The 27357-nt window shown below is 35.6% G+C and overlaps 1 long non-coding RNA gene across 1 annotated transcript in view; it reads left to right on the top strand.

The window, feature by feature from the left end:
* The window catches only part of LOC141553245 (uncharacterized), a 75218-nt gene extending 51090 nt beyond the window's left edge, over positions 1 to 24128 (top strand). Inside the window, exons 2-3 of the long non-coding RNA XR_012485344.1 lie at positions 17556 to 17662; positions 22111 to 24128. This is a non-coding gene — a long non-coding RNA (uncharacterized LOC141553245). The remainder of the gene's footprint in view (positions 1 to 17555; positions 17663 to 22110) is intronic.
* The last annotated feature ends 3229 nt before the right edge of the window (positions 24129 to 27357 follow it).

Here is a 27357-nt window from a genome sequence, read left to right as displayed (position 1 = left end):
GATGAAATATTCAGCCGAAAAACAATTTCTCAGAAAGGAAATATAAACAATTTCATCAAAGCAGAAACCAAAAAGTATCCTCCAATTTGCCCAAAAGAGGTCTCACTAAACTGCCCCTTATTTTCTTTTATGCATATGATGATTGTCTTTGGGGTGATCTCTAATGTTTCTTTAAATGAAATGCTTCTTCCCATATCATTCTATGTCAGTATTTTGTTGGCTGCTGGTCTCTGTTTTGTACAGCAGCTGTAACCCACACATGTCTTGCAACATTTTTTATTTTAGAAAAGACAACCTGTGTTTCTTTTGGAAAACAAGTCATTTTCCTGTAAACTTACTTGCAGCTTTAAAAAAAAAAATCATAAAAGGGGGGTATATGTATATGCATCTCAGAGGAATGCTGCCTATTGAAAGAAAGAATATTTATTTCCTCTGGTCTTGTTTCAGCTTTGCTTCTGTCAGAGATAGTGCCTCCAACCTTTAGGCCAAGTGGATCGAGTTCACATGTTCTCTGGAGTTCAATCGCATACTGCTTTTGCTCCAACTTTCAGGCAGGCTTTATCTGCTTCAAAGGTTTGCAGCCTCAGAGTTGCTTATAAGCAGACAGCATCTGAGATTAATTGTAGGGGGTTTACTTTCCCCACCCACAGAGATAAACGCAGAGAAACCAATTTGGTAATTACTCTGTGTCCTGGTGCCCTCCTGAATTGTTCCAGTGCTAGAATAAACTAGGGCAAAGGGATATTTACCCAAACATTGGATGGAAAGATCATTTACATTCACTGACTGGGCGCAACAGCTCTGATTTCCCTCCCTTTCAGGAACAGAGGGAGAGAAAGATGAACAGGGTAGGGTGTATGGCCTTGAGGCATAGTGTTTGGGGAAGAAGGGAGGGAGGAGGAGGTTGAAAATGTGCTTCCAGGTGAAGTTAATTGAATGATGTTGCAAATGGCAGAATGGAAGTGTTCTGATGGCTTCACCCATGCTAGTTGATTCGTTTAATTAACTTAGAAAGAAGCTACTACAGTGTTTTATCATTCAGCCCCATAGTGCTGCGCAATCTAAAGTCAAATCAGACAGGCTTATTTGGAGGCCCTATTTGTTTCTTTTGCACATATATAGTTCTAAAATTTGGAGACCCTGAAAGAGAACCTACAGAATGAAAGAGGGATTCTATCAGTTTTGGGGTTACTATGATCAGGGAACTCTGAGAAGCTAGTCTTAGCATAGACTATGGATGTTGAAGCCAAAGGATTAAAATAAGGAAAAATGGAAAGATGGAAAAGAGTTTCAATGGAAAGGCTTCTCCCATTCTCTCTAAGAAGGTATATAAGCAAAAAAAGTGAAAAGAACCTCTGGCACCTGTTAGGGGTCATTAAAAATCGGCCATGTACTGCTAATCTGTGATCATAAAAAGGCCATCTGCTAATGCTCAAAGGTCATTAAGATATCAGCCGTGTTTACTCTATCCTCATTGGCCCAGCAGATCATTTCTGAGGAAAGAGGGCTTAAATGGTTATTACTGTGGCGCCTGCTAATGCCCCTCTAGTTAAGGGTCTGTCAGTGTTTCCATTATAAACCCCCTACTTTAAGGGGTTCATAATATAGGCATAAAAATCAGAGTAAGGTGGAGAATGCTTTCTCAGATTGAGTGATTTCTTTGGTGTATGAATGGGGGGAGAAAGTTGATATAAACCATTTTACTCTTCCAGGTAAAAGGTGTGTGTGTGTGTGTGTGTGTGTGTGTGTGTGTGTGTGTGTGTGTGTGTGTGTGTGTGTGTGTGTGTGTGTGTGTGTGTGTGTGTGAGAGAGAGAGAGAGAGAGAGAGAGAGAGAGAGAGAGAGAGAGAGAGAGAGAGAGAGAGAGAAAGAGAGAATCTTCATTTTTTCTTATTAGCCTTCACAATGTTTGTTCATCCTCTACTGATGTGCTGGTGATAAGTTGTACAGGGGACTTATGATATGTTTTTGCTAGAGATAACCAACATTCCACTGAAGGCAGGGATGCTGACTCACTGGAAATTGAACAGTTGAAGAGATGCAGTTGAAAAGAATGGATGGAAATTAGGCTCACCGAGGATACAACTTTTGCAAGATTGGGAGTATGTGGAAATTAGTATGGCAGAAATTAGCTATGGACCCACACTTAACACCATATACCAAGATAAGATCAAAATAGGTCCATGATTTAGGCATAAAGAATGAGATCATAAATAGATTAGAGGAACAGAGGATAGTCTACCTCTCAGACCTGTGGAGAAGGTAGGAATTTATGACCAAAGGAGAACTAGAGACCATTATTGATCACAAAATAGAAGATTTTGATTACATCAAATTAAAAAGCTTTTGTACAAACAAAACTAATGCAAACAAGATTAGAAGGGAAGCAACAAATTGGGAAAATATTTTTTACAGTTAAAGGTTCTGATAAAGGCCTCATTTCCAAAATCTATAGAGAACTGACCCTAATTTATAAGAAATCAAACCATTCTCCAAGTGATAAATGGTCAAAGGATACAAACAGACAATTTTTAGATGATGAAATTGAAACTATTTCCACTCATATGAAAGAGTGTTCCAAATCTCTACTGATCAGAGAAATGCAAATTAAGACAACTCTGTGATATCACTACACACTTGTCAGATTGGCCAAGATGACAGGAACAAATATTGATGAATGTTGGAGGGGATGTGGGAAAACTGGGACACTAATACATTGCTGGTGGAGTTGTGAAAGAATCCAGTCATTCTGGAGAGCAATCTGGAATTATGCACAAAAAGTTATCAAACTGTGCATACCCTTTGATCCAGCAGTGCTACTATTGGGCTTATATCCCAAAGAAATACTAAAGATGAGAAAGGGACCTGTATGTGCCAAAATGTTTGTGGCAGCTCTTTTTGTAGTGGCTAGAAACTGGAAAATGAATGGATGTCCATCAATTAGAGAATGGTTGGGTAAATTATGGTATATGAATGTTATGGAATATTATTGTTCTGTAAGAAATCACCAGCAGGATGAGTGGTTTGGAGAGACTTACATGAACTGATGCTGAGTGAAATGAGCAGAACCAGAAGATCAATATGCACTTCAACAACAATACTGTATGAAGATATATTCTGATGGAAATGGATATCTTCAACATAAAGAAGATCCAACTCACTTCCAGTTGATTAATGATGGACAGAAACAGCTATACCCAGATAAGGAACACTGAGAATTGAATGTAAACTATTAGCACTACTGTCTTTCTACCCAGGTTACTTATACCTTCGGAATCCAATTCTTAATGTGCAACAAGAAAATTGGATTTACACACATATATTGTATCTAGGTTATACTGTACCACATTTAATATGTATAGAATTGCCTGTCATCTAGGGGAGGGAGTAGAGGGAGGGAGGGGAAAATTTGGAAAAATGAATACAAGGGATAATGTTATAAAAAATTACTCATGCATATGTACTGTCAAAAAATTTATAAATATAAAATTAATTAAAAAAAAGATTGGGAGTATGGCACACAAAAGCAAGTCCAAGAAAGTTGAAGATGCTGGATTTATGCTATACTCTGTGTATGTATGGATTTGGGACAAAAATAAAATATTAAATTTGGTCAATAAATAGTTTTAATTGAGTAAAATAAAGATTATTATTTGGTTAGATACATGTGTAGAGTGCCAACTGTCAAGTTTAAGTTTATAAATGGTGTAAAATGGTATGATTCAATATTACTTTCTTCCTTTTTCATCCTTCTCCCACTGTTATGAAAGCAGCTAAAGGAAGCTATACAAAACTGAGGGACATTTTGTATTTTTCTTTGTTTTATGGATTGTTGAACCAGCTTCAATATAATTAATAAGAAGCTTTGAGAAAGAACAGGAGTAAAAGATGTCATCAAGGAAATGTGTGATGGGAAAGGAAGAGTTGGTCCAATAATAATGGCTAGAGATGACAATTGGACAGTCCAAGTATTATACTGATAACCCTATGATGTCAAGAGAAAGTGAGTATATATGGCTGTGAACTTATGAGAAGACATGGACATGAGTCTCATGGGATGATCAGCCATGAATGCATTCAGCCTACATTGCTTCAAGGAATTTTCTGCTATATGGAGATCATATTTATCTGAGTATTGGTTAGATTATATGATCTTTAAGGTATCTTCTACCACTAAGCCTAGATTCTTCTGATTATCTTTTCTTCTTATTGTTGTATGTCAAATGGAGCTCATCACCATCCCTCATAATCCCCTTTCTTTCCAAAAATCTTAAAATCTTTTTTCTTTCTGTAGAGGGTTCAATCTGTCTTCCAGTCAATGGAGCTCGTAATTTAATAGTCACCATGGACTCTTTCATTTTCTTTACTGCCCTCTCCACCAATAATTTTAAGAACTAGCCAACTCTACTACCTTGGCTTTCCTCTCAACTTAGCATTCCACTTCCATTAGAAAAATCATCTTCACTACAAAAGAGTCAGAATGCCTTTCTACCATAAACCTTAGATTTTTAGAAAGAAATCCTTCCTTCCTTCCTTCCTTCCTTCCTTCCTTCCTTCCTTCCTTCCTTCCTTCCTTCCTTCCTTCCTTCCTTCCTTCCTTCCTTCCTTCCTTCCTTCCTTCCTTCCTTCCCTCCCTCCTTTCTTTCCTTCCTTCCCTCCCTCCTTCCCTCTTTCCTTTCCTTCTTTCTTTCTCCTTCCTTCCTTCCTTCCTTCCTTCCTTCCTTCCTTCCTTCCTTCCTTCCTTCCTTCCTTCCTTCCTTCCTTCCTTCCTTCCTTCCTTCCTTCCTTCCTTCCTTCCTTCCTTCCTTCCTTCCTTCCTTCCTTCCTTCCTTCCTTCCTTCCTTCCTTCCTTCCTTCCTTCCTTCCTTCCTTCCTTTCTTCCTTCCTTCTCTCTCTCTCTCTCTCTCTCTCTCTCTCTCTCTCTCTCTCTCTCTCTCTCTCTCTCTCTCTCTCTCTCTTCTTAATTCCATCTTATCAAATTACCCTATAGCTTAAGTATCTATGTTATCTATTATATGTTCATTGCTCCCCACTTCCTCATAGAGGGTGAGGTCTTGTTTGGAGACTATTTAGTTGTTGTTTTTTTTTTTTTTTCCCTTTCTATTCCCTAGAACCTGGTATTGAAATTTAATAAATATTTTTGAGTCAAGTCACATTAAAAATATTAATTGTTTGGATGAATAAGATCTCTCATCTTCTCCCTATTCTGTCTATCTCCTGAACTAATTCTGTATCTTCAGCGGCTTCTGGACACTTTCACTTGCATATTTCATTGATATCTCAAACTCAACATGTCCAAAATGTTGGAATTGGAAGAAGAGGGGGAAGATTTTTCATTGACCTAAAACAAACAACATTTTTCTGAATAACTTGGTCAGATTGCCAGGAAAGTGTGGAGAACCTAAGAGTATTAAGAACAATAGAGCAAATAAGTAAATTCATTGCCATGTTATCCAGCTGAGAGGAAGACTTTGTTATTTACAAAATTACAGTTTTTCTCTTTTTGTTGTTATTCACATCATCCTATTATCCTCCTTTGAAAGTAAAGCCAACATGAATTTCCTGTATGTTAAACATCTAGCTGAGATACACATAAGTAAGTTATATAACTAAAATTTCACCCCACCCCCTATCATGCTTGGGTAATGAAGAGGTCTCTTATCGGTGGGTAGTCTGACAGTCCATATGTTCTGCTACCTGGACACAGCAGGCAAGGGAAGAACACAGCCAAAGGCTCAAAATATGCATTTTAGTGATCATACCTATGTACATGAGATCCATTTTTAGGGTTAACATAATCTCATGCTAATAAATTGGGCTAACCAAAATTCAGAGTCTTTTTTTCTTTTTCTGAGATTTTTCATATGTAAAATGAGAGATTTTTTTTTAGATTCAACCTTTATTTTCAATAATGCTATTATCTCATCAAATCCTCCCATGTTTTATCTCTGTTGATTCATTGTCTTATTTGTAAGAAGTTCCAAGCATTTAATGAACTTTTTTCTGAGGCCAACCAAAATACCTTCTGGTGAGTTCTGAATGTGATGACTAGCCACTAGATGTCTTCCACACTGTTTTTTTAATAATAGTGAGAATTTTTTTTTTCCTTCAGTTTAGGGCACTATGGTGACCAAGAAATTGATGAATGATGTCTCATTCCAGGGGCGTCAAATGTGAGTTTTTATTGGGAAATTCAGCATCTGTCATCTTGGTATTATGCATGTTATTGTTCTGAAATCTAAATTGGATTCTATTGAGGTCTATCTTTAGCTCTGTCTCTGACTGGCATTGGATTGTGGTCTTTTTAGACCTTTGATCTAGGGTTTAATTGAGTCATCATTTCATAAAATTTTAGAGCTAGAAGAAACCTTTGTGACCATGTAGTCTAACCCATACCTGGAAATGATTTTTTCTACTCCTTTACTTTAAGACCAACATTGAAGGCCTATCTATTATCTCATGGGGCAAACCTTTCTAAACTGGCATTATCTGTACAAGAGAAGAGAAAGTAAACTCATTGAAATAGGAATCTGGAACCTGGTAGGGACTGAATAAGGTATATAGTACACACCTAATATTTTTGACAGACTAACATTCTTTTTGTATTAAATTGATTTGAATTTAATAGTTCTATTATAAGGAAAATCTTCCCCAAATCAATCTTAATTTTTTTTTATAATCTCTACCTATTGTTCCTGGTCTCTCTCTCTCTCTAGGCACAATCAATCTATCAATCTAACAAGCATTTAGAACAGTCTAATCGCTGGTCCACCAGGCAATCACTTCAAATACTTGGAGACAGCTATCATGTCCACCCTAAGTCATTTCTTCTCAAAGCTGAATTTTCCTGTTTCTTTAAGTTGATCCTCATATAGTATGAACTTGATAACTGTTATCATTCTACACACCCTCCTCTAATTATTCTCCACCTTATAAAAATATTCCTTTTTAAATGTTGTCTACACCCAATACTACATATAACAGGGCAGAGTCTAACAAGGTAAGGTATAATGAAACTCTTATTATGGCAAAAAAAAAAAAAAAAAAAAAAAAAAAAAAAAAAAAAAAAAAAAAACACAACAATAAAACATCAACCCCAAAGCAAAAATGAAAGCCAAACCCTCGAAAACAAAACCATGAAATTATTTTTTCCCTCTTTGTACATGAAATTTCTTCAAGAGATGGAAAGCATGGATGTATGACTAGCCAGTCAAGTATAATGGGATCTTGCCCCTAAATCCTCTGATTTCCCTGAATTCAGACTATATTTTTTGATTAATCTCTGGAAGCTTGGACTTCACTCAGTCTATAACAACATTTACACCAACAAGATTTCTGGGTTGCTGAATTTATTTTCAACCAACTCTTCAGCAGGTTAGATATATTCTATGGAGAAAGCTCAAAGACTTTTTAGAATCCTCTTCCTGTTTGCCAGTCTGTCATCTTTAATATAAAATTATCCAGTAATCAACTTTGAGCAACACTGCCTCACTTAAATCCAATTGACATGTAAGTCAAGGCATCCTCAATGATGTCATTGGTTCTCTGAGAACAAAGGACCACCACCACCAGCAACAATGCAACTATCCAACTATTAGTTAAAATAATCTTCTGAAATTATAAACAGAATGAATGGTTCATCTAATGCCAGAGAAATATCAGGATTGAAAATTTGGGGAGGTATAAGACCTATGCTGTTAGTGTATTAAGTGAGGACCAGAAGCAGGAACCAAATCAATGAGTCTGGGAGGAGCAGAGTCAGAAAGTGAAAGGGAGGGGAAACCTTTATTATTAGATTGGAGATATAGATTAGATGGAGATATAAAACCCCGATCTGTGCCTCAGCTGCAGATGCAGGGACACACAGCTTTTTAAAGTCCTTATTCCAGTGCTCCACTTGTAACTATTTTTAACCTTATTAAAAAGGAGTAAAATGCTCTCATTTCACCAGCAGTAGATTCTTGTAGTAAATTTACTTTATAACTCTATCTTTGGTATCTAAGGTCAGTAGGCTCCGGAACTTGGATAAACATAAATCTCCCAGAATCTGCCCATGGTAACCATGTACTGTTCGGAAAGAGCTGGGGACTAGCCCCAGGTCTCCACTTGGAGCAGAGAGGAAGGTGATGCTCCCCTCTTTGGAGTTTCAGGCAGTTCAATCTTCAATTCAATCTTGTAAAGACAGAATTTGTGGCATTTGTGTAATAGAAATACAGACAAAAGTCAGAAGAATGCACCCAGACAGGTGATGTCTGATAGCTTCAGCTCCACGTGATCAGCTTTCTGGCACAAGGTCAATGGGCCTGCAGAGCCAGCTGAAGGAACAACAGACAGAACTGGGGTATATTATAGGTATGAGGGTTTTTCTTTCTGTCTTTTTCTTTTCCCATACAGCAATTCCTTTTATATCAGTAGCAAGGGCTAAAATCTCATTTAAAACCTCTTCACACTTCCTACTTTGGGAAGTCTCTGTTAACTTTTGAAGGAACATATCTTTGGCCAGACTTAATCTTTCATTTTGGAAATCTGTTACTGCTGTGGTATCTTGGCCTTGGTCTCTTGTCATGTGCTATAAACTCAGGTAGCCTAAGTTAAATCAATATTCAGAGAGATGTCTAAAGAAGGTTGAGAAGTTGAAATGGTAGTTGGACACTGGGAATCATTTATTCATTCAAAAATATTATTCGCTATCTAGGACATTCATTGCAATTCCGGGCACTAAATGAAATGTACAACATGATTCTGGACTTTTAGGAGTTTAATTTTTTTTTGGAGAGACAGCACACATAAACTATAACAATTAAGTAACAAGGCAAGGCAGTTTGGTAAGTATTTACATGAGTGATACTGAAAAAAATATATAGAAATTCAAAGAAAAGCATGAGTATGAATTTGAAAAGTCAAAAAAGACTTTCTGGAAGAAAATCAGACTAAAGTTCTATGCAACTTTTTATGGGTATTAAATGGAAATAACTGACATTACATAAGGAAATATGGCAATAGTCACTCTTAACACAAGTATGTAAGATTTATACTTAAGAAAAGTGTGTGGCATTCTTGGAAAGGGAAATATTTTCCTTACTCTGGCCCTATTTTTGTCTTCCTTTATCTTTTCTCTCACTCACTGGCCGAGTCTCTATTTCCCAATATGTTGTTATTGAAGGAAGCCAAGAAGCCAAGAGGCAGAGATGATGAGGAAGAATATAAAAGTTAGTGAGGGAATATACTTGGAGTTGGAAGTGTTCTATGTGACAAACATTCAAGAAACCAGACTCACTGGGTCAGAGTGTCAGAAATATACTCCTGATACTGAAAATTAGATACTGAAGACATTTTATTAAAGAAGAATCTTAAAGAATCATCTTAACATTTTTGGTCAGAAATGGGCCCCACCCTTCTTTAGGAAGAGGGAGCCCCAAGCACAGAAGTGGGAGAAACTTTATACTAGCTAGTTTGGCACAATCCCTCTATGCAGAGAACAGATTTGTTCGTTTCTTCCAGGTTACAATCTTTCTGATACACCCACTACATGTTTCTGCTAAATATGTATAAACATGTTCCTCCTCCCTCATCATATATCACATGTTTAAAAAATGATGGAAAACTCCTATGCAGTATGTTGTTTAATATCCAATTAGCCTCTTAAGCAGGTGCAATAGTGATTTGGTCAAGTCAGGTTATTGACCCCAACTAGTTTGGTCTAGATCTGATATTATCTTAAGTTTGTGGTTTTCTCAAAACCACCAGACTCTTTGATTGGTTAAATCCATTTGTGCCTTCCTAGCTCCCCAATTCCTCATTTGTTCAAGGCTTCTATTGGATCACTTAATTGCTCTATGGAATTTTAACCTTCCTTAATCTCACATTCTGAAAATCTTTTGGTCAGTGGTACCCACTATCCCATACTACCTGGAAGCTTGCAACACTGGGGAAACCCAACTTTTCAGGATTTTTCATATAAACTATATTAATGGGAATAAGGTAGAGCACAATTGAAAAGGGAGGGAGGAAGGTGACAGGTTTTAAAGGGCTTTTTAAAGCCAAACAGAATATTTTATACTTGATTGTTGAGGTAACAGGGAGCTACTAGAGGTTACTGAATGGTGAGGGAGGGATATCTGATCAAATGTATATTTTAAGGAGATTAATTTGACAACCTTAGTAAAGGATGAATTGAAATGGAGAAAGACAAGTCATAGGGACTAAGCAGCAGGATATTGCACTAGAACAGGCATGAAGAAATGAGGACCCCTACCAAAATGGCAAAAATGTTAGGGGAGAGAAGAGCTTACACATGAAAGATGCACAAAAGTAGGCAGTATAGTGCTTGATGAGTGGCAGAAGCCATGTCTAGCATTTCCACCCTAACCTTTTAGTGATTTGTCAGGATAATAAGACCCAAGAATCAGAAAAGCACACAAAGGACCCTCAAACAAATGGGGAATGGTTCTCTAGATCAAGGCTTCACAAACTTTCTTCACTCGTAACTCCTTTTTGCCAGAGAAATTTTTATGTAACCCCAGGTATATAGACATATAAAATAGGTAACAAAAATCAGATATTTACTGATAATAAATCATAAAGTGATTTTAAAACAATTCTTTGTTATACAAATAATTTTACCATCTATTAAAGATGAAAGCAAATTTGTTTTTTGCATAAGGAATTAAATCTTGGTGGAATATTTGATACTGCAGGACATAGAGCATTCAGAAATTTTTTCATGACCTCACATTCAGTTACACAAGCCCATATAGGATTGGAACCAACAGTTTAAGAAACACACAGAGACAGCGATAGAGAGACAGAGACAGAGAAATGGAGAAAGACACAGAGAGGGGTGAGGAAGAGGAGGAGAATAAGGGAGGGAGGCAGAGAATAAGAGAGAGAGAACTTCTACCCGCAGGAAGCTTGCATCTTCACACAGGAAGACAAAACATCAAAAGGGGAGCTTAAAAGCTGATGGAGTTACAAGGAATAGAGAAGGGAAAGATAGAAAAGTTCAGAATCAGAAGTAGAGCCAATGAGAAAATAAGGATTCTAGTGAGGAGGTTAAAAAAAAGGCAGAGAATTGAGATTAGAGCCAGAAGATAAGAGGACTCCATATTCTATAATAGTAAACTAAAACACCACCAAATTCAATATTTATATAAGGCTAGAAATGATGGAGATGGAAGTATAAAGCTTTCAGTGTGAGAGAAGTAGTTTTACTAAAAACAGGGGGAAATGACTTTACATCATGGCAAGTCAACTTAGGGACCTTGTTAGCTAAAAAAGATTAAAAAAAGGATGAAAATATGAATAAGTTCAGCATCATTTTGTATAAATAAATGAATGGCAACCTCAAACTGAGTAATTTAGAGAAACAAAGGATGTTTAGAGAGTACAAGTCTCTGAATGTGGAAGTTGATCTCAAGGAGGACTATCTTTTTTGAAGTACCCATAGACAGAGAACTGGGCTAGACGAATCCCAGATCTGATTCAGTGTGGCACTTGTGGGGTTCTGAACGTTAGTCATCGATTTGTAGCCCCTAGCATACCAGGTGTTCAATAAGTATGAATCGATGGTGATGGTGATGATTTCACAAGGAATATTGGGAGGCTAAGAATAAAGAATTGCCAAGCACTCTGCGAATATAAAGTGCCATAAAAATGCTAATGGAAAATAATGTACGGCCACTCTTTTGCACATTGGCTCAACAAGGCCAAATATAATAGAAAAGGAGACTGACTTTTCAACGTGCCAAGCACTCACTGTCTATTCATATAGTCCCCCTGCACATGCTGCCATGGGGAGTATATAGCTCTGCATTCATTATTCACCCCAAACAGCTCTTTTTCGTCTGGAAGCCGTTCTCCCTGTAAAGAAAGATTCACTAAAACCCTTTGGCACCATCAACAACTGCAACAACAAAAGTTTGCTTGAGAAATTCATTCAAGGAGTAAAATAAAACAATGGAAATCTATCATGTGTGTTTCAGATTCAGAACTGGGCTTTGTTTTGCATTTGGCTAAGAAATGATATATGGCTACATTGTAAAACAGTTATATTAAAAAGATCTTCTCGCCCTGAATTCCTAATACATATTGTACTCTCTTATCATCCAGTCACTTTAGAGTGAAAGTAAAAAATGCTGATACTGGGCTACTAGCCTTTGGTATATCTCATAGCTGATATATTTGTCTAATACTTTTGTTTTAGAAGGCCCATTACTCAGGGCTGGTGTGTTGGGCTGTTCATTTTAATTTCTTCTAGTTACTTAAAATGATAATTCTGGGAATAGATTCTAGGTAAAAATATACTCTCAAACATCATAGGCTTGTGATATGTCATAATCCAGATATACATGCAAATCAGGGTTCCATAATAAAAATAAAGATGTTTCTGTGTCATCTGGCCTGTGAGGAAACTTGTCTTTATGAAGGCTAGAGATAGTTATTGATCAGAAGAAAGTAGGGAGTCACATCTATTATGCACATATAGCTATGTATATATATGCATATGTATATATATATATATATATATATATATATACATAACATATATAAACATATTAAAATGTAGTGATGATTAAGAATGCCGAATTCTGAGTCAGGAGAGTCTCTGACCTTTACTCCTTCTATGACCTTCAACAAGTAACTTAAATTCTCTAAGCTTCAATTTCTTTAACAAAATGGGAATAATACCTAAAGTATTAACATTATGCACATCTCACTTGTGAGGCTCAAATAACATAATGCATAGAGAGTCCAATATAAATGTCAGCTGTAATTATCATAATTCAGATACACAATTGGTGTCTTCAAGTAACATCTCAGCCCTAGGTCACACTCAACATTATACATACATATGTGGGTATATTTATGTATGTATACATACACTATAGTTACACATGCATACATGGAGTATATGGAGTACCCAGGGAGGACAAGCATCTCTAGTGTGAAATCTTACTAAGTACTTTCAGGGCTGCTTATCTACCTTTGATGTCTATCTGGCACTCAATTCTCACTTATGGTTCTTAGGAGATGTATTGCCCACAGTCAGGTAAACTGTCTCATCAAGCAGGCTAACCTGAGTTGAGAATAATTCATGGATCTCAACGCCATCAGTGAATTAGGGTTCAGTACTCCAAGCATGTGAAGACTTTCTTCTGTAGAATAAGCAAAAGTGAACAATTTTGACCAATGACCAGAAAGGCAGCTGAAGCAGTCTCTGTGACGTGTTTAGAGCTTGGTCAGGCATTGAAGATGCTAAGGTCATTCATCACATCCTGGACCACTGCCAGTCAACTCGATGTTTTTCTTCCATTGGACTTCGATGACTGACTCACTTAAATCTAGTTCACAAGCAAATAAAGACATCTCCCATGATGTCACCAGTTTTCTTCAAAAGGAAGAGCAAATAAAGATATACATCAATATGTATACACATATACACATATCCACTTTGTTAGCACAAAAAGGACTCTGTATCCGAAAGAAACAAGCTTTTATAAACCAAATAGTAGCCAGGAGCCTTGACAGTGGTCCTGCACTGTGGAAATGATGGAAATTAAGGAGTCTCTTTGCTTAGTGGTTACTTTGGAGCTCAAGAATCATTCAAAGAGGGGGTAGCTAAGTGGCCCAGATTAAGTTGTTTAGCAGGGCTGATATTTGCTTGGTTTACACAAAGGCAGTCCAGCAATTATCCTGATGCTTGACAGAATTATCATCATTATTTATTTTGCTATAAGCTAGATTTATAGAGATTTGTAGCATTTGTAAGACTAAGCATAAGAAACATTAATAGCTTTACTAATTATATCACTACTTTACAGATATAAATAGTGATAAAAATGCCAAGTAAAGTGAACTAGTAAAACATTTTAAAGAGAATTTTAAACCCAGTTGCTGATTGACGATGCTGTTGGCAAGTCTTTGGTTTTGAATGGAAGGTAAAAGAGCCTTCCTGAAAGATTTAAGTCTTACTTTTCTCCTGCTCATGATAGTTAAAAAAGAAATTCTGACCTAACCTGTCCATACTCAGATATAATAAGAATTCACTTGGAGCCCAAATAAGAAAGATTCTTTGTTTTGTATTCGAGTGAAATGAAAGTTATAAGCAAACCTCATGTACACATGAAGGGGAAACGTTAACCTAAATGGAAGGGGAGGGAGAAAAGAGAGAAGTCAAAGAATTGTAATATGGTGCTTCTCCCCATTTTATCCTGGCTATTGATCTGCCTTGCTGTGTTCTCCAGTGCGCACCTTGTTATAAATGAGGATATTGAGTGAAGAAAAAGAGTTAATAAATCCACTGCCTTTACCACAGTTACTAATGGAAATCCATCAGGAGTTTAAGTGCAGCACAAGTGAAAAGACCAAACTGGAAGTGGAAGGCATGGTGGATGAGGATGGATAGAGTCTGTCTGGTCTGGGAGCATGAGAGGCGCACGTCAATGGAGACATAAACCAGCACAATATTTAGAGTTTAGGGAGATGGAAAATGTTGTCACCTTTATCATATAGGGAGGATGTGTTGGTATATCTTAATACCATAGCACGGAAGCACCCAGAGGCAAAGAACTCTATTACATGTATGTTGTGTATGATGCCTAAGACACTGGAGGCACTTAGCAAATCTAAACTAATTGAAAAAAATTCAAGACAATTTTTATTATATATTTAAAAGGAATTGCAAGTTGTACATAGTAGTTTTGCAGTTTTATGTACTATCATCATCATTTTTATTATACTATGTCATGGAAATGCTTATTCTATTCCATAAATTAGAAATAAAATAAATTGAGAAAATCTTTTCCTAATTTATTGTAATTGCACATTGTATAATTTTTGCTCCTCTCTCCCACATAAGTATTTATGTGTAAATATCTATCTGTCTGTCTATCTATCTATCTATCTATCTATCTATCTATATCTATCTATCTATCTATCTTCTCATTTGTAAATTAAGGTTTTGTCTATCCTAAGGATTTTTTGAGAAACAACAGCAAGGGAAAAATATAGCCTGATAAAAAAGGGATTCTCTCTTTTGAGAAGAATAAGATGATCTATCAAAAACAAGCCTTATTTAAAGTCAGATTGAATTAAATAGCTATTGCTGTCCTTTCTCCCCTAACTTGTCTTCAAATTAATTTGTGATCTCATTAATGTAGATTTTCCCTAGGCAATTCTTGCCCATGTGTCCTACAAGTGGTCCATCCCAGTGTGCTACAGGTCTTCCTCAAACTCTCCCACATGCTGAGGATACAAAGAGAATCTGCAAAAAGTTCATAAATTATCCCTCACTCTCCACAAATGACATGGTCAAGTTTTGTTTTTCACATACATTTCTTTTGATTATATCTTTTATTCTGCTTCTTCCTAATTCTTGTTTTTAATGTATTGCTTCTTATTTAAAATTGCCTTGAATTTTTTTCCATTATCATTTTGGTAATCTCCAACTTTTGTTTTTCAGACATTCTTTTATTTCATGACTCACAGCCATGAAATATCACTGGAAGAATACTACTTTGAAAAAAGTGTGTCTGTTTTATGGAGAAGCTTAGGGTTATTAAAATAACTTTATTTTCCCAAAGGCAATAGGGCCTAGACCATCCCCTCCTCTTATCCAATTGATTTATTTATTCAATTTGATGTTGATTGATAGTGTCTGTTCAAAATTATATGTGTATATGCATCTATCTATGCACACATACATTATAAAAGGACATATGCATTACCCTTTTGTATATGTATACATGATATATACATTTATAGAAAATATATATCCATATATGTGTATAATATATAATAAATATATGTATATATTTATAATGCTTTAATGGCTTAAAATTGCACTGACTTTTAGAATATTATATAAGTACATATGTGCATATATATATATATGTATTTTAATTTACTATCATTGATCTGGATAAGCTTTTAAAGTTGTCTAATCATAAATAATCTATACAGTACCATTCTTCATACACTTGATTTTTCCCATGTGGATATTTAAGCTGAAATCACCTTAGACTTCAATGATCTTTCATAGGAATATATGTAATGATCCCAGTCTTAATATAATCAGCACAATGTCATTTGTAAACAGAGGTATATGCAGGGCATCATCACTTTAAGGAATTATTTTTCAAATTAAATTCCACCTTAACTCTTTAGTAAGATCTTTATGAAAATTATTGAAGAATTGTTGAACAAAGTTACTTTTCTTTCTATATCTTTTCCTGAATGATGTGTCATTTGGATCCTTTTCATAGGAATAGAGCCTTTAAATTTTTTTCCCTAATAAATCACATATATTTTGTAACCAACAAATAATACCCAACATGAGATCCTGTATTTTTATAGGTTTTATTCCAATGTGTGATAGTAAAGGTATGGTCTAGTGTGAAACTTTCCTTGCTTTCACAGGCTGACTGTCTCCTAATTATCATTATTTAGGATGTCCTTAATTTGATAAGATATTAATTTATTTCTTCTAAGAGTACAAAAGGCAATCGTGTTCTTTGATAACTTTGCTACCAATATTCCATTCAATATGATAGAGACATCATTACTTTCTTTTTCTTGGCATCATAAATATCCCAATGGAACACATGAAGTGTCCATTGATTATCCCTCATTTTTACAACATGTTCAGCCTATCATTTTTTCCTCTAATACATTTCCTTTATGACATCTTTTACTCCCTTTCTTCTGTGAAATTCTATGTTTGTTAAATATTGTGGCTGGTTCACACTTCACATATGCCCCTCCATTGTCCCTAATGTGGTAAATATGTTTACTGTAGTACTCCATGACTTGTACCATATGACAACAATAATAGAATATTACTATTATAGAACTGGGCCTTTATTTCTGAGAGATACTTGCCATTATTAAAGGAATTTTTCGATTTCCCAATGGCAAGTTAGCTCACATTTCTTTTTCACACACACATACACACACACACATGTGTGCACGCGCATGTGCATTACACACATACACAGTGATGGATGAGCTCTGTAGTTTGTTCAAATAACTATCTTCTCATCTGGAGCATAGACAAAGATAATGCTCAAGCACATTCCTTGCATTAAACCGAACTTTTTTGAGTGGTTTGACTTGATGGATATAATTATTAAAGTGTCATCCACAAACAATTATATAATTATATAAATAAAACAGTACAAAAGGAATCCTTCTTCAGTTGAACTCTATGAAACATGGTGAGAATAAATGATGAGAATAAATATCCCTATTTTTATCCCTGATTAGATATCTAAGACCAGAAGGCCATTGAACAAAATTATTTTTGTTTTAATGAAATCATGAATAATTTTTATATATGGATGGGTAGATCTTTATGTAGAGAAGAGAAAACTTAATACAATGCTTTGCTTTAAAAAAAAACACATACTCTAAAAAATAGTCCACAAAAGATGAATTGAGTAAAATCTTGAATTTTCTCTGTCTTCCAGTCAAATGTCAAAAAAGTAAAAATGAAGACCACCATACAATATCACTTACAAAAAGCTTTTTTTTTTTGTTTCCCCTGAATATCTTTATTAGGTATCCCCTTGATTGATATGTACATTATTCTGGCCACTGGATCCAGATGGCTTTGGAGGAGAAAACGAGGCTGGTAACCTTGATACTTTTGATGGTTAGAAAATTTGGTAAGACAAACTTTGTACTTTTCTTCTCTTTATTGCCTTCCATTTTTTTTTTTTTAATTCTTAAATATCATTGGAGTTGCTATGATTATTTGGGTCTCTCACATAGCTTTCCTTAAATCAGTTTTATTTTTTACTTTGTTATTTACTCCTCTCTGTTTAATTAGGTGATATAACTGATAATTTTCAAACACTCCTTGTTCATTGTTATAGATGATTTTGTATTTTAAACTGTCATCACCTTTGACTGACATAATTGTCTGCCAGTTGGAGCATATCATTGGCTCTTCTCATCTTCTGATTATGACAATGTATTTACATCAGTTAAATTTCTGTGAGCAATTAGATGGCCCAGAGAACAGGACACTGGTCCTTTAGGAGGATGTGACTTCAAATCCAGCCTCAGACATTTAATACTTACTAGCTATGGAAGCGACCCTGGGCAACTCACTTAACCCCAATTGCCACTCTCCCAAAATAAACCAAAAAACCTTCTGAATGAAATCATTAAGATCTGCTTTATTGTCCTCTCTCATACCCATACTCCATTTTTCATCTTCAATAATTAGTTGAAATAGTTAGGATTGAATAGTTTGGTTTCTAGGCCTTTTTTTTTTTTTTTTTTTTTTTGAGATTTATATCAGTTTTGATCTTTAACAAGTCAGTGCATGTAAACACATATATATACAAACATACATACATATCATATATGTAAATAAAGAAAAAAATTATGCTATGTATAAGTCAGGAATCACTCTCACATTAGTAATTGATTATTTCCTGTCAATGAAGTTGAAGCAATTAAACTTTGCAATGTTATTTTAATGCTTACTAAATTCAGTGCCTACAAATTATATTTTCCCAGAAAATATTCATCACAAATTGAAAAAAAAAACACTCAGATTCAGCTCATATGTACAAATTGGCAAAGATGACAGAAATATATGATTGTGGGAAGGCAGTCACACTAATACGCTATTGGTGGACCTGTGAATTAGTCCAACTGTTCTGGAAATCAATTAGCAATTATGTAAGAATAATGTTTAAAATTTCCATGCCCTTTGATTTAGCAGTCCCATTATGGAACATTCACCTGACAGAGCTCAAAAACAGGACATTTTCTTTTAGAGGAAGGAGAGAGGGTCATGTTAGTGTTTTTTGTTCTTTTATTAATGTTATAAAATATCCATAGCAATACGACTGCTAAAACAAAGAACCAGAAAAAATTAGGCCCCCACTTGGATGACGACTTGGAAAAAAACTTATAATATGAATATAATGGAATATAATTTTGTAATAAGAAATAAAAATGAGAGAAATTGGGGGAAATAAGACTTGAAGGTACTAATGAATGAAATAAGCAAAATCAAAGAAATAAACATAACAACAAATGACTCTCTTTTTCACACAAACATTCATCTATCTATCTATCTATCTATCATCTATTTATCTATATCTATATTTTCCCTCCTTGCCTAATCTACCTTTTCACTGAAGTCATTCAGTAAATATGTTCATTTAATTTGAAGGTCTTACTAAGTTCTTTATTAACTCTTCTAATTTATCCTCTGTAAGAAATTTTGTTGCATAAGCTACACAGACAAGATGATGCAGGAGCTAGAACATTGGACCCAGTGTTCAAATACAACTTGGGCTACTGAGTTCAAATTCAAGCTCAGATATTTTCTAGCTGTGGGATACTGAGCAAGTCACCTCAATGTCCTCACCTATAAAATGGGGATGATAACAGTATTTAACTTTCGGGGTTTTTGTGAGAATTAAATCAGATAATATTTACAAAGAGAGCACTTGAATTAATAGTCGATATTTAATAAATCTTTTTCATTTGTTTTATATTGATTTTTTCCCATTACTTATTATAAGCATTACAATGAAATGATCAAATATACCATTAAATGATCTCCCTTAGATGCATGATAAAGCCAATTCCACATAGCTAAAACCAACTTCACCTACTCCTTTATTTTATTCTACAAGGAAAACCAATGAACTATCATTTACCATCAATTTTTTTTTCCTTTATCTTGTCATAAATTTTAATTTATAGTGAAAAAAATTGTGAAAATGTCAATTTGCATTTTGGTCTTCCAAAAGTCACCTACTTGTTGTTGGTCTCATGAGCATTTTGAATACTAATAACCAAAGTAATATTATAAAGAATCTAAGACCTGGACTATTCTTAAGTAATTCTCTGCCTCTTTTAATGCCACTTTGCTTTAGAGCTGCAGTGAAAAATGGGTCTATCTGTCCTGTGTGTGCACATGTAGAGAGGAAGATGGACACACACACACACACACACACACACACACACACTCACACACACACACAAGCACTCCTCCCCCATCTCTCCCCCCTCCCTCATATATACAATTTAGGTAATTTTGTTAAAGAATGTCAAAGTGCCAAGGTCTGATGAAGGTAACTAACTTTATCTCCCCCCACCATTATCTAGTCATTTAAAATATTCAAAAGAGGGATGAGTTTATATGAGGACAGATAGTTCTGAAGTACTAGGGCTTTCCAGGCAGAGTCTATAAATTTGGGAATAGGCACTTCAGCATGTCCTCTCTTTACTTGTAGCCCTTTGTAATGCAATCTATTCACAAAATTAATTACTCCTTCACTTTGGAAGATGGAGAGCTCTGAGATTAATCTATTTATCTCTTATATATCTATCATTTCTCCCTCATTCTTCACCAATGCACCCCTCCCCCACCAGAAGAATGCAACACTACAGCAAATAGGCACTTTCAATCATACCAGGTGATTTTCTAATGATAAAGTTACTAAAAAACACAGATAGTCATCAAAATTTTTCTTTGAAAACCTTATTCTCAGATATGTCTCTACTCTATTGTTTAGGAAATCTGAACAAACTAATGACCAAACTTCATTTTTTATCTTTGGATTTAAGAATTAAGGCAGGACTACACACAAGGCCAGCCCCATGCCCAATTTGGAGGTGGATGAAGTTTGTTCTTATATCCCCTTCTCCACTTCTATCCTAGCTCACACTTGTCAAGCCTAGACCCTTTCCCTTGTCTTTGCTTCTTCAAAATTTATCTGTTTTTGTCTCATTAACTCAGGAACAAGCTTTTTCCAGAGAAATAATAAACTAATCTAAATATTTAATTAATACAGGACAAAATAAATGAATGTTAATACCTCATGCTTTCCAAATATGAGGTACAATTAATTTTTTTAATTAAAGCTTTTTATTTTCAAAATATATGCATGCATAATTTTCGACATTTACCCTTGCAAAACCTTGTGTTCCTTTCCCCCCATGGGTAATTCTTCTATACATATTTCTACAAATATCATGCTGCACAAGAAAAATCAGATCAAAAAGAAAAAAAAATGAGAAAGAAGACAAAATGCAAGCAAACAACAAAAAAGAGTGAAAATACTATGTTGTGATCCACACTCAGTTCCCACAGTCCTTTCTTTGGGTATATAGATGGTTCTCTTCATCACAAGACCATTGAAACTGGCCTGAATCATCTCATTGCTGAAGAAAGCCACGTCTATATGAGGTACAATTTAATAGGAACTTTCAGTATTGATTATCTTAACTCCCAAGTCTGAACTAATGGTGAGATCTTAAGAAATGGAGGCAAGGTACTGGGAACAGGTGGGCTATTCATTGGAGATTAGTTGAAAGGAGGATTTTAAACATTTCTTAATGTAAAAACATTTACATATTGGTTATTTTGTACAAAAAGACTCAAATTAAAAAAAAAAAAGAAAGAAACTGAAAAATAGCATGCTTCAGCCTGTATTCGATCAATATCAGTTCTTGCTTTGAAAACAGATAGTATGCTTCATCATTAGTCCCTTAGGATGGTCTTGGATCATTGTATTGCTGAAAATAGTTAAATCATCCACAGTTTCTTCATTGAACAATATTACTGTTACTGTGTGCAATGTTTTTCTGGTTCTGTCATTTTTTAATGCATCAGTTCATGTAAATCTATTTCTTATAGCAAGATAATATTCCATCACAATCGTATGCCACAATTTTGTTTAGCCAACCCAATTTTATGGGCATTTCTTCAACGTTCAATTCTTAGCCTCCACAAAAAGAAGTACTATAAATATTTTTGTACAAATAGATCCTTTTCTGTGAAGATGCATTTTTGTAGGTCTTAAAATTACCTTAGCCACACAGCAGCCCAAACCACCTATGGATAGGGTTGGCACTGACCCTTAGAGTTTTAACACAACAAATTATGTTTTTCTCCATTTTATTTGGGTAGCAGACCCATTTTTAGTGTTGCCTCCATCACCAATTTTATAGCCTTAGGTAAGTGAATTCCTTTCTCTAATCTTAGATTCTTATAACTATACAAATATCTTACTGATATTTATAAGGTGATTTAAGGTCTTTAAAGTGCTTTCTTCATGTGTTATCTTCAATTTATTCTCAGAACAAGATGAGAATCAGTTGCTGTTATTCTCATTTGTGGATGAGTGACTTGAGGGACCCAGAGAGAGATAAAATTATTTTGCAAGGGTCACAAAGCTATTAAGGATCTGAGGTAAGATTTGAACATAGTTTACCTGAGCCTAAATTTCTATTCACTAAGCTCCCTAGCTGCCTCTTATGATGTAAGAAGATTGGAATATGTGATTTCAAAGGGCCTTCCAGGTCTGCTTTCTGTGGCCCTCTGGCTATATTCATTTGCAGTAGAGTGAAATGACCTTTGTAAATCTAAGAACTTTTACTTGTGACTCTATAATATATTAGCTTAGGTTCAGTTATTAACTTCAATGAACCCTCTTTTGGGTCAACATAGAAATCTATTTTCTCTGCCCTTGCCTTGTGTAATTTCATAAACTGACAGGACAATTAAATAAGAGGTATGGGGGGAGAGATTAGTAATTTTGTTTTAGGTCTTTCAGATAAATATAATATTAGAAGTAAGCTGTTGTGGTCAGTCATTTGGTCAAATCTCCTGCCTTCTGCAACCCCTCTCCCCAATTGATTATTTCTTCTTTTTCTTTGTCATCATTGTTTTATTCAACGATTTCTTAAAGGTCTATGGGACCAGGACCTTAAATATGTATATTATCATTCTTAAATAGTACTTGTAACATCATGTACAAAAAAGGTTTCTCCATTTTCATAGGACTCTTGTTCTAAAGGAGTTAGGAAAGTTATTTTCCTTGAAGGGGTACTTGGAAAGCTAGGTCAAGATTAGGTATGGCTAAAGAGGGAGCCAAAAAGTACTGACATCTTCTTCCCTAAAGAAAAAATAAGGAGAAAAATAAATTTTACTGAGTTCAGGTATCTCAGGCCTATATAGTTAAATAAACAAAACATAGAGATGACCAGTTCCTTTTACGCTTTGACATAAAGCTGATTCTGGAACAAATTTTCATTTATTTTCTTCCTCTCCTTCAAATAATAACTGTCTGGAAAAGGCAGAAAAAGAAGAAACAAAATGAATGACCATATCACTATCATATTCATGAGGAATAGGTCTTTTGTTGTCCCCTCTGCTCATTGCTTCCCCTTGCCAATAGAAATCAAAGTGGGTGTTATATAGAGATCACAGGGACACAGGTGTGAAGGTTTTGTTAGTTTTCCTCTTGGGTTAAGTTCCAATGTGAAGAACAGCTCAGCAGACTGTAGTTTTTAGAAATATAAAGCAGATTCAAAACTGATCTTTGCCTCGGCATTGATCTTAAGTAAAATTATGAAAATCCTCTGAATCACTGGATTTTATGATGCCAAGAAATACGGACAGTGATGTTTCCGGAGGTTAATGATGGTCTAATTATCTTGCACCAATAAGGAAAAAGAATCAGCCTTTTGGCAAGATTATGTCAGGACTAGTCAGCTAATACAGACATTTCTACCTCTTACTCATTTTCTGAAGGGGGGTGGTGGTAGTATTGCAGCTTTAATTAAATGTTATATGAATACATTTCAAATAGATCCAAACATAGGGCAACTGTGTTTTAGAGATGCTGTTACTACATTTAAAATGTATTTGAAACATAATTTTTTTAAAAAGATAATGGAAAAAACTCCTAAAATAACTTGAAACAAGCCAGAATATAGTAGCTCATCATTACACTAATATATCAAACAATATGAGCTTAGCTTAATTATCCCCTTTGAGAGTTGAGAAAACTAAGCACAACCTTCAATTTACAGCTGTTTGGTGCCGGGAACCTGAATTATTATTTAAGAAGAAGGGAAAAAAAGTTTATTTATTGTGACCTACACTCAGTTTTTATTCATCATGGAAAATCTGTATATTCACAAATGAGGGCTATTCATCTGTAGACCGCGGCATTCTTCAGCTGTCCGGGCCTGCATCAACTGCACTCCTTCAGCTTTTGTGTTTGTCTCGAAGGCTCTTCATCCAAATTGTTCATCATCTTGATGGTAGAGCTTTATCTTGCTCTTGTGCAGCTGCATTCTGCTTATCCAAAGTGCTGAGAGATATGGGGGGGGGGGAACATTGGGAGAAGGAGGGGAAAGAGAAAACAGGGGGGAAGGAAGGATAGGAGATAGCAGAAAGAGAAAACAGAGAGGAGGGAAGGATTAAAAAAGGGAGAGACAGAAAACAGAAAGAGAAAGAGAGGAAGGGAAGGGAGAGACAGAAAACAGAAAGAGAAAGAGAGGAAGGGAAGGGAGAGACAGAGACAGAGACAAAGAGAGACAGAGTGACAGACAGACAGAGCAGAGAAAGACTGGATGAAGGCAGAATAGAAGTCTCAGAGGAGGGAAGGGAAGAAAACTAGGGAAAGGGGGCAAGAGATAGAAAAGGGGAGAGAAAAGATAGGAAAGGAAGAGGACAAGGAAAGGAAGGAAGATGGAAAGCAGAGAAAAAAAGAGAAAGGGAAGAGGAAAAAGAGAAAGGTAAAGAGAGCAGGAACAGAGACCAAAGAAAAGGAAGAAAGAGGAAGAAAGAAAAAAAAGAGAAATCAAGAAAGAGGAGATAAATAAAGGGAGAAGGGGAGACAGATGAAAAAGGAGGGGGGAGAGTGAGAGAAAGAGGGAGACAGAGAAAGAGGAGAGAATGAGAATAGAAGGGAGAAAGGGAATGGCCAGTGCTCATATGAAGATAATTTGTAGTTTCTCAATAATAATAATAAAAAAGGAGGACAGGCTAATTACTGGCTTAACTAGGGCAGCCTGTGGATCCTCATGTCAAAAGGACCGCCGTAATTATTTGCCATCAAAGCACATTCATATTGTGGCACAAAAGAAGGGCCTTTTGCAAATGGATCTCGCTAATAAACAGGGCTGAGAGGAGCATTATGTGTCTCCCTGGTTGCAGGCACATTAACACAGTGACATGGAGTATAACTCTGAGCCTGGAGGAAAAAAAAAAAAAAAAAAAAAACAGAATGATAATTATCCCCCCTCCCCAGCCTTCCTCTCCTTTCTCTTTGTGTTGGAAGAGCAAGGCGAACATGACCTATTTGAGGGCCCAAGGCAGGCTATTAGTGACCCTGGTGCACTGACAAGGTGGCCCTGTTCTTTTAAAAGCCTGTCTCTTGATGTCAGGAGGGTCACGTGAACCAGCCGGTGGAGCTCGAAATGGTCCAGCAAACACTTCAACCTTAAAGACACCTGGAAGGTCATGACCAATTTAATGTAGATGAAGACAGGAAAGACAGTACTCTGTTGAATCCCCATACAAAAGTTTCCCCCTCCCCTTTTTTCTTCTTCCTCTAAACTTGCCTAAATGCATGCATTATATCCAGTAAAATTAAACCTGATTAAAAAGTTCTTTCTTTTTATTTTTCCTTATTAGCAGATGCAGAGAAGTATTGAAAAATAAATTAGCAGAACCCAGAAAAATTTATTGTTGAAAAACTGGTATATTAACTTGTTGAAAGAATACTGTATAGGGGGAAAAGGATAAAAGAAAATGTAAATTTAATACCCTGGATTAACCCCTTCATTCCCTTTCCCAAGAAACTGCAGTAATCTTGCCGATTTCCCACCGGGTGGTTCCAATAGGGTCATTGAAAGAATGGGACCTTATCTCCAGTTTAGAATTGTAAAACAGTATGTCCCCCCCCCCTTTTTTTTTTTTTTTTCTTTTTTTTCTTAGAAATGTGCTGAGTAGTTCATCAGCGATTGCAATTCTTGCAAACAAACCCTAGTGCTCAGATTGTTCTGTACAGTTCATCTGGGGCACTTAGGTCTGCCAGACACTAGAGATTGCCACTGCTTGCAGAAAATCAGCTTGGAAGGCTCCAGTCTGGTTCTCTGCTGAACTGAACCAGTTGCTGTTGGAGAAGAGGGACAGCAATCAACTTGGAAATGGTACTTGGGAAGATTAAGACTGTGTGGTTTCCTCTTCTTTTTGCCTTTTGCCATTCCCCTTTAACCAGCTGATAATTCAGTCTGTACTGTCATGTGACATGAGGTGGGATACTGGAATACAGGAACCAGGGAAACTTAAAATAGGCTCACTTTAACACTAAGAAATGGTATCAAATGTATACAGATGTAATAATAATAATATCTAACATTTATTTAGCATCTTAAGGAGTAGAGTGTTTTCCATATATTATTTAATTTAATCTTTTCATCCCTGTAAGCCCTATAGTTCAAAGTAGAGAAATTAGTAGTGACTATTTTCATTTTAAAAGATTGAAATTGCTAAGCACTTAATTGTTTATTTTTATGCCATTGAAGATCAGTCAGAAATGACTAAGTATCTTTGACATGATAATGTATTTAGGAGGCAATGTATTTTATTGGGAAAAAATTATTAATGAGATGATACCTACAGCTATATATGAATCTTAGTTCCCTCATCTGAAAAATGGGTATAATACTTATATTTACATCCTCATGAGATTGTTGTAAAGGAAGAAATTAGTAAACCTGTCAGTTCTAAATTGATACTAGGTATTTAATGTAGACATAGAAAAATAATAAGATTGATTTATATTATTAGTTAAGGAAAGTACTCTACTAAGTGATGAGATAAAGAAAGGCAAAGTTAACAGGATTGCCCTCAGGGAGTCTACATCCCAGACCTTGAAAATCCCTAGTGACTGAGGAAGCATTAGAAGAGGGCAGTGGGAAAAGAGGCAGAGCTTGGGTTTTGAGATAAAAATTGAAGAAAGTTTGAAAAGTAAGAGACGCAAGAAGTGATGGGACACAGCACTCCAGAAATGGGATGCAGTTATTTCCAAGACAATGAGATGAGTGTTGGAGTTTCCTATCTAAGAAGCATGGCAAGGTTAGAAGAGTTAGATCTAGGTTATGAAGACCTTTCAATGCTAAGCAGAGAGCTTTATAGTTGATGCTGAAGGTAACAAAAAGTACTGGAGCTCATGTGGTAACACTCTGAACTATTCTTTAGAAATATCTTTTTGGCAGCTGAATAGAAAATGAATTAGAATAGGGAAAAACAAGGCTGGGAGATGAATTAGAAGCTTTTTGCAATAGTCTAGGTAAGAGATTATAGGGGCCTGAATTAGAGTTGTAAATGTATGAATAAACAGAGAGGGTTATATATGGAGATGTGAAGATATATATGTAGGTATAGCTATAGATAGATACATAGATAAATAGAAACATGGACAGATATGTAGACAAATAAGTAAATAAAAACATATAGATAGACAAATGGATAGATAGAAAGATAGACACAGGCAGATGGATAGATATAGATAGACTGCACATATACATA

Source organism: Sminthopsis crassicaudata, chromosome 2 (genome assembly GCF_048593235.1).
Source record: "Sminthopsis crassicaudata isolate SCR6 chromosome 2, ASM4859323v1, whole genome shotgun sequence".
NCBI classification, from domain to species: Eukaryota; Metazoa; Chordata; class Mammalia; order Dasyuromorphia; family Dasyuridae; genus Sminthopsis; species Sminthopsis crassicaudata.
The sequence above is the reverse complement of the archived record's forward strand: the minus strand, read 5'-3'. Positions and strand labels throughout refer to the sequence as shown.